This window comes from Anas platyrhynchos, chromosome 1 (genome assembly GCF_047663525.1).
Source record: "Anas platyrhynchos isolate ZD024472 breed Pekin duck chromosome 1, IASCAAS_PekinDuck_T2T, whole genome shotgun sequence".
NCBI lineage: Eukaryota > Metazoa > Chordata > Aves > Anseriformes > Anatidae > Anas > Anas platyrhynchos.
In genome coordinates, this window is record NC_092587.1 from 191,011,734 (window position 1) to 191,022,564 (window position 10,831).

At 38.9% G+C, this 10,831-nt stretch overlaps 1 protein-coding gene across 1 annotated transcript in view; it reads right to left on the reverse strand.

Moving 5' to 3' along the window:
• Positions 1-10,665: 10,665 nt before the first annotated feature.
• AASDHPPT (aminoadipate-semialdehyde dehydrogenase-phosphopantetheinyl transferase) overlaps positions 10,666-10,831 on the reverse strand; it is a 53,075-nt gene continuing 52,909 nt past the window's right edge. The window contains exon 7 of the mRNA XM_038175797.2: positions 10,666-10,810. The gene's annotated coding sequence lies outside the window, so the exon portion shown is untranslated. The remainder of the gene's footprint in view (positions 10,811-10,831) is intronic.

The window sequence follows — 10,831 nt, forward strand, 5'->3', positions numbered from 1 at the left end:
ATTTAAATAAGATCTACATCACAGAACTAATTCAAGAGTGAATTTGTATTGGCATTTAGGATCGTTTTAAAGGCTGTCCAGCCCAGTTTAAGCTGTATGAACTGTTCTTCCTACGTCTTTAGCATATCCTGTAATTCATTTCAAAATCAAGAGTAAAAGACATTGCAGTAGTGAAAATTGGTCTGCTCAAACTTAAATGATGACTTTTTAAATTAAGAATCATGAATGGAAAGTAAATTAGAAAGTAAAAAACCTAGCATACAGAATGAAGAAGAGAAATTGGGAATTACTTTTCTCCAGCAAGCATTCTTGAACAGTATATAACCTTCTCGACCATTTTTGAGGTTATAGCTGACATCAGGGAGAGGAAGAGCCCATGTAAGTCTAAAGCAAAATTTAGAGCAAAAGTCTAGGTTCAGTTTTATAACCACGATTCTCCTTTGTTGTTGTTATTGTTTTTGTTTTTGTAGCTGAAAAATCACAAAGAAAGTAGAAAAAGAAGTGGAACAGCAAGCTCTGGTTTCTGAGTCTTTGTTGGAGCTTTTCTGCCCCTGGAATCAAGCAGCAGAAAGCTTGGGCCGCGGCCACATGCTGGTGTCTCCAGCCACCACCAGGACTTATCCAACTCAGCCCAAATCCAGTCACTGCTCGCATCCTCTCCTCAAACAGAGGGAGAAGGTCTGAAGGCAGTGAGGTTGCTGCATATTAAACATATAGCAGAATAAAGGGAGGGAAGAAGAGGGTAAACGGGTTCCCTTCATCTCACCTTCCCCAGCTGGCAGTGCAGTGCTTTCCAGCAGAGCCAGTGCATTCCAATTATTTTGTTTTCATCTTCTTTGTGGCAAAATTCAATTGTGCCTCCATCACTGGAGGGGCCCTGAGCCAGTGCGGGGAGCCAGATCTGTTTCTTGCTGGTTACCACTGCACAACATTGGTCTCTGCATAACGTTGGCCAGCTGTTACCAGAGCCAAGTAAAGGCAGAGTTGATTACATCTTCCTTCCTCAGTCAAGCATAACATTAACAATTACAAAAACTAGCATAAAACAAAATTAAAATAATACAGAGTTTCAAAACCATATCAACATCCCATTAACTAAAACAGTTAATGAGATTCATTGGGTGCCCAGGCTGCCTTGAGATTTTCTGTCTTGCCTGTACTGCTCCTATTTGTCAAGTGGGTGCAGACATATGAGCTCTGGTCATACTGTACTGGAGGGTCTACGCCTGCAGGGCCTTGCCACATGAGATGTCTTTTGGATTGCAGCTGATACGTCCCCCTGTTCTCCATCCTGTAAGGACCAAAAGATACTGCTGCTTCTTTCTTTCACAGTCTGTCTCCGTCTGGGCCCAGAACATCTGATATTGAGAACATTAATTAAAACACACAGCTCTTACCATTTAACATAAAGGTGACTGAGGCACCTGCTTCTGATTGTGGATTCCCTTCACAGGTCCATGCATCCAGCTTTTGGGCATGGCAGCTCTGAGGAAAATAGCACCTGAGATCTTTCTGAAGCTGCCCCAAGAAATGAAGACCCATCAACACTGGTGGTAATAAAATGAATCAAAGGTATTTTTCTAGATTGCTTCATGCCCAATCCCATCAGGATGAAACTTTTCACTCCTTGTGGCCCCCATGAAGATTCTACACACCTAGTGAAAGAAAAGTAGCAAAGTGGCTATGTGTCAAGACACAGAAACACTCAAAAGATTGGTAAGAGTGGGGCTTTTGAAGTTAGAAATAGCCTTTTAAATTCTGCTTTGATGGCAATCTGTTCATTGTCCAATGCAAGTCGGCTGCCAGAATGTCAATATCCAGATTACAAACTCCCCTGCCACAGATGGCATGTCTAACATAATTCTGTCAGACAAATAAGGAAGTAAGAGAAGCAATAGTTCAGTTATATTCATTGGAAAGAAATACTCTCATGGGAAAATTATAGAAAACTTATAGTTTATTCAAAAAAAAAAAAAAAAAGACACTTTCCTCTTTATGCCCAATTAAGTTAGTCACTGTTTTCATTTCTGTGGTGTATAACATAAATCATTGATAAGAAATAATACAAGACAATCTTTCAAAAGCATTAAGATAGCATGAAACTATTAATTTCTCACATTAAACAAACATTTATCCAAGCATTTCAGCTTAGCAGTTGTGGCCTCTAGCCAGCTCCTACATTTTTATACCTCTGAGATATTATTATGTCCTGACAAATCTTAAATTACATTAATAATAAATATCACATTTTATGTACCATTTGCATGAAACGATCTCATCAAAAGCTTCAGTTGCAATTAGACTTTTCACACATACCTTGAAAAACAGCTCTATTTTTTGACTTACCACATTGTTGCAGTACCTAGCTTTTGAAGTCTTTTGGTTAGCATGAAATGATTTGAACTTTTTTTGTTTGAATTGACTCAGTGTAAGACCAGCTTCAGTGATATCCAGTGACAGAAGGTGCAGTCATAAAAATTAATCAAACTCAGAAGCTGCCTTGTTCACTCACAGATTATTTTAAGAACTGGACATGGGCAGACCTGTCTGCATTGGAAGGTCCAGAGAAGGGGAAGAGCAGAAATGCTTCGCAGAGGGCTTACAGACGCAAGCTGACTCCTTGCCTCTACCTGGGCTGCTAGATGTAAAGAACAAGGTAGATTAGCATCTAAACTGCACCCAGAGGATTATGCTGATTTCTTCTTGTCCATTAAAGATAATAAAGCCTCCAAAAACCATTAATGCCTTTCAAAAACAAAACAAACAAACAAAAAACACATGGACCCAATTGGAGCAATATTTTTCCAGTCTTTTTCACCTGTTTAAAAGCTTGAATACAAGCACTTTGAGGCACTAAACAAAACAAACCACCAGGTAGTAGAAATCATAGATGTATCATCACAATTCACAAGTGAGAAAATAAATGCACTGATGACTTGCTGAAGGTCCCATGTAAAGGTTTCAGTTCCACATCAAGGCCAGTGAGACCTGTGTGGCACAACACCAAATGCCTTGTTTGATTATAATGCCTGCTCCTGCCTCATAAGGATATAGTGGAGATCTTTAATGAACCAAACCCTACCGTGACACTGCTGTTCAAGGAGGGGGCACCATCTGTGCAAGGACCTGGAGTTGTGTACTCCTGCCTGCAAACAGTGCCATAGGGTGGCTTGGGCCAGTCTAACCACAGCTGTCTTCCCCACCTCTGCAGCTAGCACAGGGCAGCCTTCTCTGAGATTGATGAGGACGAAGGGACTGATGAGGTAAAATGCAGTCTTGGGAAAAAGAAATGAAAAATAGCCACAGAAAGAGCATATAGCTTGAAGAGAGATTTAAGGGTTGTGTAGGAGAAAGGAAGAGGATGAGGGAGAAACTTGGGAAGTAAAATGTGAATTTATTTTATCAGGAAAATAAGTGGTGTTATATTGGGGAAGAGGAAAGTGCATCAGGAGAAAAACAGAGCTCAGAAGGACAAAAGGGAAATCAGAGAAGCTTTTAAAAAATGTCCATATACTCGCATTGCAGGTATTCACTTATACTTCTGCAAAATGGGAGCCAAGTGCACTGAGCACCTTTGCAGACAAGGGAAGGACAATCTCCATCAAAAGAGCACTCAGACTCAGTCCCCCATAGAGGGAAATTAAACTGCAAGGGGTAAAAGAACATGAACCAGAGGAGAGTGCTGGGAGAGTGCACTGTGATTATCCAGTATTTGTGAACTGGCCTGGGATGTAATCAGCATCATAAAAGAGACCTTGGCTGGCAGAAGATAAAAATATTCTGGCCAAGAAGTTGTAGGCTAAGCAGGAAAGCATGGCAAGCAGAGGCCATATACCCTAAGCACAACCAAATTATCTTTCAGTTCATACATACACTCACATTTAATTAAGTTATGATATTGTCAAGCCTTTGGCATGCTGCCTGCTGCATAAACATTTCTGGCGTGGATGTTCTGTAATTCTATTACAGACTTAGTAATTCAAATGGAGGAGTAGGTAGGCATGAAACTACTTAGAAATTTCATCTGAAAGCCACCTATAGGTTACACAGAACGCCACAACTTGCCAAGGTGGAAGAATCTGAGAGCAATGTCTCCACTCACAGGAGCCACTGAGGCCTGTGCCTATCTCTTCAGTGCATCAGCAGTCCAACAGCAAAGTCTGTCTTGTATCAGCACAGCCACCCGTGAGCATCCCCCATGTACAAGAACAGCATCATCCGAGTTTGTAGAAGCTGCTGTTGGATTATTAGGTTTGTCACTGGTGGGATTCAATTATTTCTGTATTATTTGTGTAAGAGTAATGCAGAGAGGCTCCAGCTGAGACCAGGCCTCTGTTTTACTAAGTACTGGGAGACAGTTTCTTTCTCAAAGGGTGCATGCAGTTTCAGCTGACAAGATGCAGACAGGGGGAAAAAGAGGCATTTTGTTATGGTTGCACAGGCAGACTAATTCTCATTGGCACTTTTGCATTAGCAGGTGTCCAGTTAAAACATAACCATGTGGTATTTCTTGAATAAAATAGAAGCAAAGCCATCTTAGAACTGTACCATATCAAAAATAATACAAAATTACAGTAAAATTTATGTTAGAGGTACAGAAATGTTACATTTTAGAAGCTGGAGGAAAGGAGAAAAATATTTTACCACCAGAGTCTTGAGACTCCCTGATTCCTCCCTCCCAGCTACACCTTTGCCCTGTACTGTTTCTCACAGAAATACACATTTTGCTTTCCACTAAGGAAAAAATTTGGTGGCAGCAGATGGACAGACTGGAGTCTGATTTTAGCTTCTACAGTTCTTGGAACAACGGTTTTCACTGTGAAAGCTAACACCATAAACCACTCTCTGTGCAATCAGGTTTTAGCTGCCCTTATACTCAAGAAGTGAAGTTTCCTCCTCCGAAGACTTGTTTGATGCCAGCTCAGGTGCTGGATGGGCTTGCAGTCTTTGACCTGCCTTACTCCTCTTATCAATTTTCCCTGGCTACTCGGGCTGCCTTCTGAAATCAGAAGGAAGACCCTGCATACTGCCATGGCCCAACGTCTGTGTCCTGCACTAGATGTGAGATTCCTTAGGGTTGAGGAATCTTCCTGAGCAGCCACAGAAAAAGCCTTCCATCCACTGTGCCCTGGAATGGCAGAGTTCAGAAGAATTTAGAGCCAGATTGTGGTTAAAACTTGTGCTTGATCATTCTTTTACAAATAATGTTCTACAAACAGCAAAGGTAAGTTTGGGTATGTCTTATGGGATCTGTACTGCTAAGTGGTGGTGAAGTTGTAGGCAGCATTTCTGATATTGTGTCTTATAATAATAATGGAATTACCTTTTTAAAGCAGGACACAATAGTTATTTGGCTATGATATACTCACCAGATTTTCTAATTAATAGGTGTTTTGCTACCTGCCAACCTAAAAAGTCGTGATTCCTTTTCAGAAGCATTTGGTTTGAGAAACAGTTGCATTTAAATTAATCTTCTCTAGTCCTCTTGGAAACTTAAATATATTTTAAGCATGCACTGTAGTGATACCACAGATTCTCCTCCACCACACTGGATATCAACTAGGAAAGCATTTAAGATCTCTGGGATAAAGTAAAGTAAGTTCAATGCAATCTTGTTTCTTCGGTTTCTGTTGTTAATTTGTCTTGTATGATTCACCAATCATAAAATGACACAGAACTGGGTATTTTACCGTATTTACTTTTTTTTTACCTTTTTTTGAATTCATTTATTTTTGATAAAAGATACCAACAAACACATTTTTATGCCTTAATCTGTCCCTTTTTCTATTTGTTCAAGGTACTGTTTTTAATTTTCCCCAACTGTCAGGCCTTAAATTGTGTTTTTCTTCAGCCAAACATATTTGTACCATTTTTAGTACCTGCTCTTGAAGCCGTTTTCTTACCTGTCCAGGCTACAGAGCTAATAAAGATAGAGTTAATTTCTAGGTCTTTTAAAGATGATCAAATGTGTACTTTATATGTGTATGTATATATATATATGCACATATATGTATATATGTATGTTTCTGTGCATATATATATCACATATCCATAGCAGCTACGATACTTGTCAGTGATGAACTTACTGTAGTCTGAGAACAAAAGAGTTAAAATCCATTGTGTGGCTGAAATGGATATATTTGCATAAACACACTAAAAATTTAATGTAGCTGCATTTTTTATTTTGTTTTTAAAAGCTGTTTGTACAAAGTTAACAGTTCAGTCAACTCTGTTGTCATGCCAAGAAACTAAACCAAACCCCATAACCATTCTATTAATCACATTGTTTCAGAAGTCCCAGAGAATTTACTTTTATAAATAAATTAGATATATTTTAAAATTTCCAGCGTTTACAATGTTTCTTCATTATTGCAGCAGCTTTCACCTGGCATTATTTTGTCCCCTCTCTTCATTGAAGACTTATCTCAGAAGATAAACTTATTCTCCGATTACTTAGATGCATTTACATGACTGAAACTGTATAGCTCTATAGCCAGCGTATCTGACTTAAGCCAAATGAAAGCTATGTGCTTCAACTGCAATGAGCAGTTTGCTCTTGTCTCTTTTTATCCCGAACGGTGACTGAGAAACAGCGATCATTTCTGCAAGTAGGAGTTACCTGACTGCATAATTTAAATGCAAATAAATATCCTACTGTACTTTAGGGAAAACACCTTCAATTAACAAGGCCAGTCATTTAAAGATCCTAACAAGCAATTAGACTGAAACAATGATATCAGAAATATCTGCCTCTTTGTAATACATTATTTTTGCTCGCATGAGAATTTTGATTATGGTATAACCAAGCACATAGCTGAAGTACAACCTTTACCCACACAGAATTTCACCAAACAGAATTAATTCAATACATTTTCCTCGTGTTCTACAGGTAGCTAATGAACTGTAGATGACATAACTGTCAAGAGATTAACAAAATGCTTTTATGTAGGTAGTAAACACTGCATACTGGAAATCCTACTGTATTCAGTATGTGGTGTTGGAGCTGAATACGTGCAGGAAAATTCCATTTTGCCTACAAAGAGGCCGGTGACCCCACTGAACAAGCTGCTCTCTGTGCCTCACAAATGCTCTCAGAGAGGATGAGGTGTACATTGCATGAACCACTGATACATGGGCTGAGAACCCACTCACCTGATGGCAGCCATGATAAATGACACGAAACAATGCTGCTGAAGCTGACAAAATGCATGATATTCACTTAAGCAGAAAATATTTTCAAGTTACTATGTTTCAGATTTTTGCCTGTGTACTGTTTCAAATGCAAACTCAAAGTAATTCTAATAGGTGGTCATTTAAATATATCAATCACTATGATGATAAATAATAATACTTTTCAAACTACATATAGTTACTTATGCCTACCCAAACTGCAGAGAAAAACACGGGCATAACCTTAATTGAGAAATATCCTTACGTGTAAGATACTCTAATATGGTACATATATATGTACATATATATATACATATATGGTATATATATATATATATATACATATATATATATATAAAACTCTACATGTAAATATATGTAATAAATTTATAAAACTCTTACATAACATTATAGATAATGTATTACATAATGTCTTACATACACAGCATCCTTTATGCATAACACAAAGATATATAAAACCTATAACTGTACTTATAAAGATCTTTTATATTTTTTGTCTTTTTATACTTCCTCCTTCCACTACAGTCCCTTCTGCACTGGTTATTAGGGTGCCCACCTACTATGCCTTAAAATCAAACCCAGCAGTTCATTAGCCATAAGCAGAAATTGCAAACACTGATGAAAGCATCCATTAGCATATTCATGGCACAGAAGCAGTGGAAGGACTTAAGAGATTTAATTAGCTATGGATGGTCAACTCAGGATGTCTGGTGACAGCCATAATTTGGTGAAATGCCACTTAAAACACATTTTTTTTCTGCTGTGAATTTCAACATCATAATGCTAACACAAGTTTAACACTCTCCATTAATATTTCTTTGGAGCAAGTCTAAACAGGGAAGATGTTTCCTTTGAATTCTGTAATCTTGAAAACAGTTTAAAATATTTTAGAAACTCATAATGGCTTTGAAAAACTTCAGTACCTCCTGTGAAATTGATCTAAAGCTATAGGAAACTGCCTACCAATTTCTGTTGTAGTCATAGTGATTAAAGTAATTCCAAGGTGCTTCTCCCATGTGAGTTTAAATACATTCCTGTGGCAGTTTTCCAAAACATGCCAATCCCATGAAGTTTATGAAAGAGATCAGTACTCAGATCAATTTTCCATTGCCCAAGATACAGTTTTCTCAATAAGAAAGCCATCATTAATGGTTATGATTCAAATCCCACTCTCAATTTAGTATATCAGGTCTAACCCTTAGCCATTGTAAATCTGTGTAGGTGCAACCCCCCAGAAAATAAATTGGTGCTATGCTAATTTACTCTGAGTGACAGATAGTTAAAAAATGGAAAGAAAACAAATGGAGAAAAAAAAAAAAAAAAAAGTTATTTTCTGTACCTTTCCAAAAGGCGAAGAAAGATGCATTATGATGGTATGAATGCCAGGATACAAGACTATAAGGAGTGATGCACATCTGAGTAGCTTAACAATGAGGCCATGGGCACAGCCGGGCACCCAGGAGGCTCCCTCTGAGCACCAGGCAGCACTGCTGTGCTGGGCGGGTGATGGAGCCCTGGCACAGGCTGCCCAGAGAGGCTGTGGGGTCTCCTCCTTGGGGATCTCCCAAGGCTACCTGGATGTGGCCTGCTCTGGGTGTTCCTGCTTGAGCAGGGGTTGGACCAGATGGCCTTCAGAGGGCCCCTCCCACCTCAGCTGTTGTGTGATTCTGTACGATTCTGTTGCAAAAGCTTCCCCAAACTTGATGCTTCTAGCTAACATCACTAGATGTAGTGAAAAAAAATTAAAATTAATTATTCGTCACGCAACTGGGAGTTTAATATTCAGTGACATTAAGTAAGTTCAATGCAGTTCAAGAAACAATGAGGCAACTTAAAAGCCTTTACAACAGAAACATGCACTCTCCACCTCTGACCGAAACGGGACCAGGTTGAACAACTACATAACAGCTGCAGCAGGCTGCAGGAAGTGCTGCGCTGTCAGAATCATGCTGCTGCTGCTCTATTTGTGTGAGAATATCTGAGAAGCACTGTGTGACCCCAGCCTTTGCCATCCCTTGGCACTGCTGTACCAATGGAAAGAGCATAAGTGTGCCCTACCTGGGCAGCGAACAGAATCCTGACACACAGGATCGGGCAGAGGTATGGGAAAGCGGCCAGCCTGTATGAGAATTTGAGGGCAGTCCAGGTTCCTGCATTCTGTCTGTTATCAGATTCCCTTGGATAAATTGGATGTGAATGGTCACTTGAGTGAAATTCAGACTGTTTCAAGATTAAAGGAAAGCAATTTTTTAGAACACTGAACCAAGGCTGGAAACCTTAAACTACTGTGACAACAGAAATTCACTAGTTTGAGAATCTAAGCAGGAACTTCAGAAGTGTGTAAGATGAATACTACTATTTAACCTTGAGGGGAAGGGAAGAAAAAAAAAAAAAAGGAAACAAATATTTAAATTATTGACTGAAAAAATGATTGAAATAACTTCAGATGCTTTGAGACCTTAGAACAAAGTAGAACTAAAAACTTCTCTTTGTGAGTTAAAAGCTAGCATGAATACACTTTCATCTTGTTTTTCATATTTATTTTCCCTCTTCATTTACAGTCTTAATGTATAATTCATTTAACCATCTTTTCTATTATCTTGCTAGGGGGATATTGCACCAAAGCACGCATAATGATACCACAATATATCAGCTCAGGGTCAACCCGCTGTCAGCAGGAATTTTCAGCGTGCTGAGAGCGGCCGATTGAAAACTGCTGCAGCAAAGGTCCCTTGGCAGATGTTGGAGGGGCTGCGGGACCGAGGGCACAGCGTCAGCCAAGCCAACAGATGAGGAAACAGGATGGAGCTGATACATCAGCTTATTCATGAGCTTTACAAACAAGGGTAAATCTAACCTCAGTGTGGTTGCTGTTGGTAAGACCTCAAAACCCAACTCAATCAAAACCTCAGTGCTGTTATGGTGGCTACTGGGCAGGTTCTCGTAACACCTTGCCATATGGCAGCACTCCTTTGCTGCTTTGAAAAGAATAAATAAAGGTATCTGGGTACCTCTAAATGTTCGAGGATCAAAGATGCATTTCAACTAAAATATGCATTATTTACTGTTTACATCACTTATAAATCCAAAGTGTTTTGTGTGTGTGTGTGAGAGAGAGAGAGAGAGAGAGAACGAGGTTCTGCTACAAGAACCTTTGTGTTCCACAACACAGCTTCAAACAAAATTCTTCAGAAATTTTCTTACAGGTGTGCCACTTTTCTTACATAAGTGCCACTATGCAACATTGTGGCCTGTTTTCTTTGAAAATAAGTATCTTCCTACATGTCTTAAATATCACATTATTTTTGCAATTTAGACCGAATGACTCTCTCTAATGTAGAATACAATAATGTTACGTTATAGTTTATGTCAAGAAACTAGGTTGAACTTCATTAAATTAAAATTGCAGGGGAAAAAAAAACAAAAACAAACAAACAACAAAAAAAATAAAAAACAGGGAGTATCTTTGTCCTAGAAAAGACTTGAACACACCCAGTATTACAAGAATGCCACAGCAGGGACAATTAGTCCAGATGCAAGCAGTTTTGTGTTCCCACAAATTGTTTCAGAAATAACAAGGGTATTAGACAAGTGTTTCAGTAATCCCACATGTCTGGATCTAAAAAACAGCAAGAGAAAA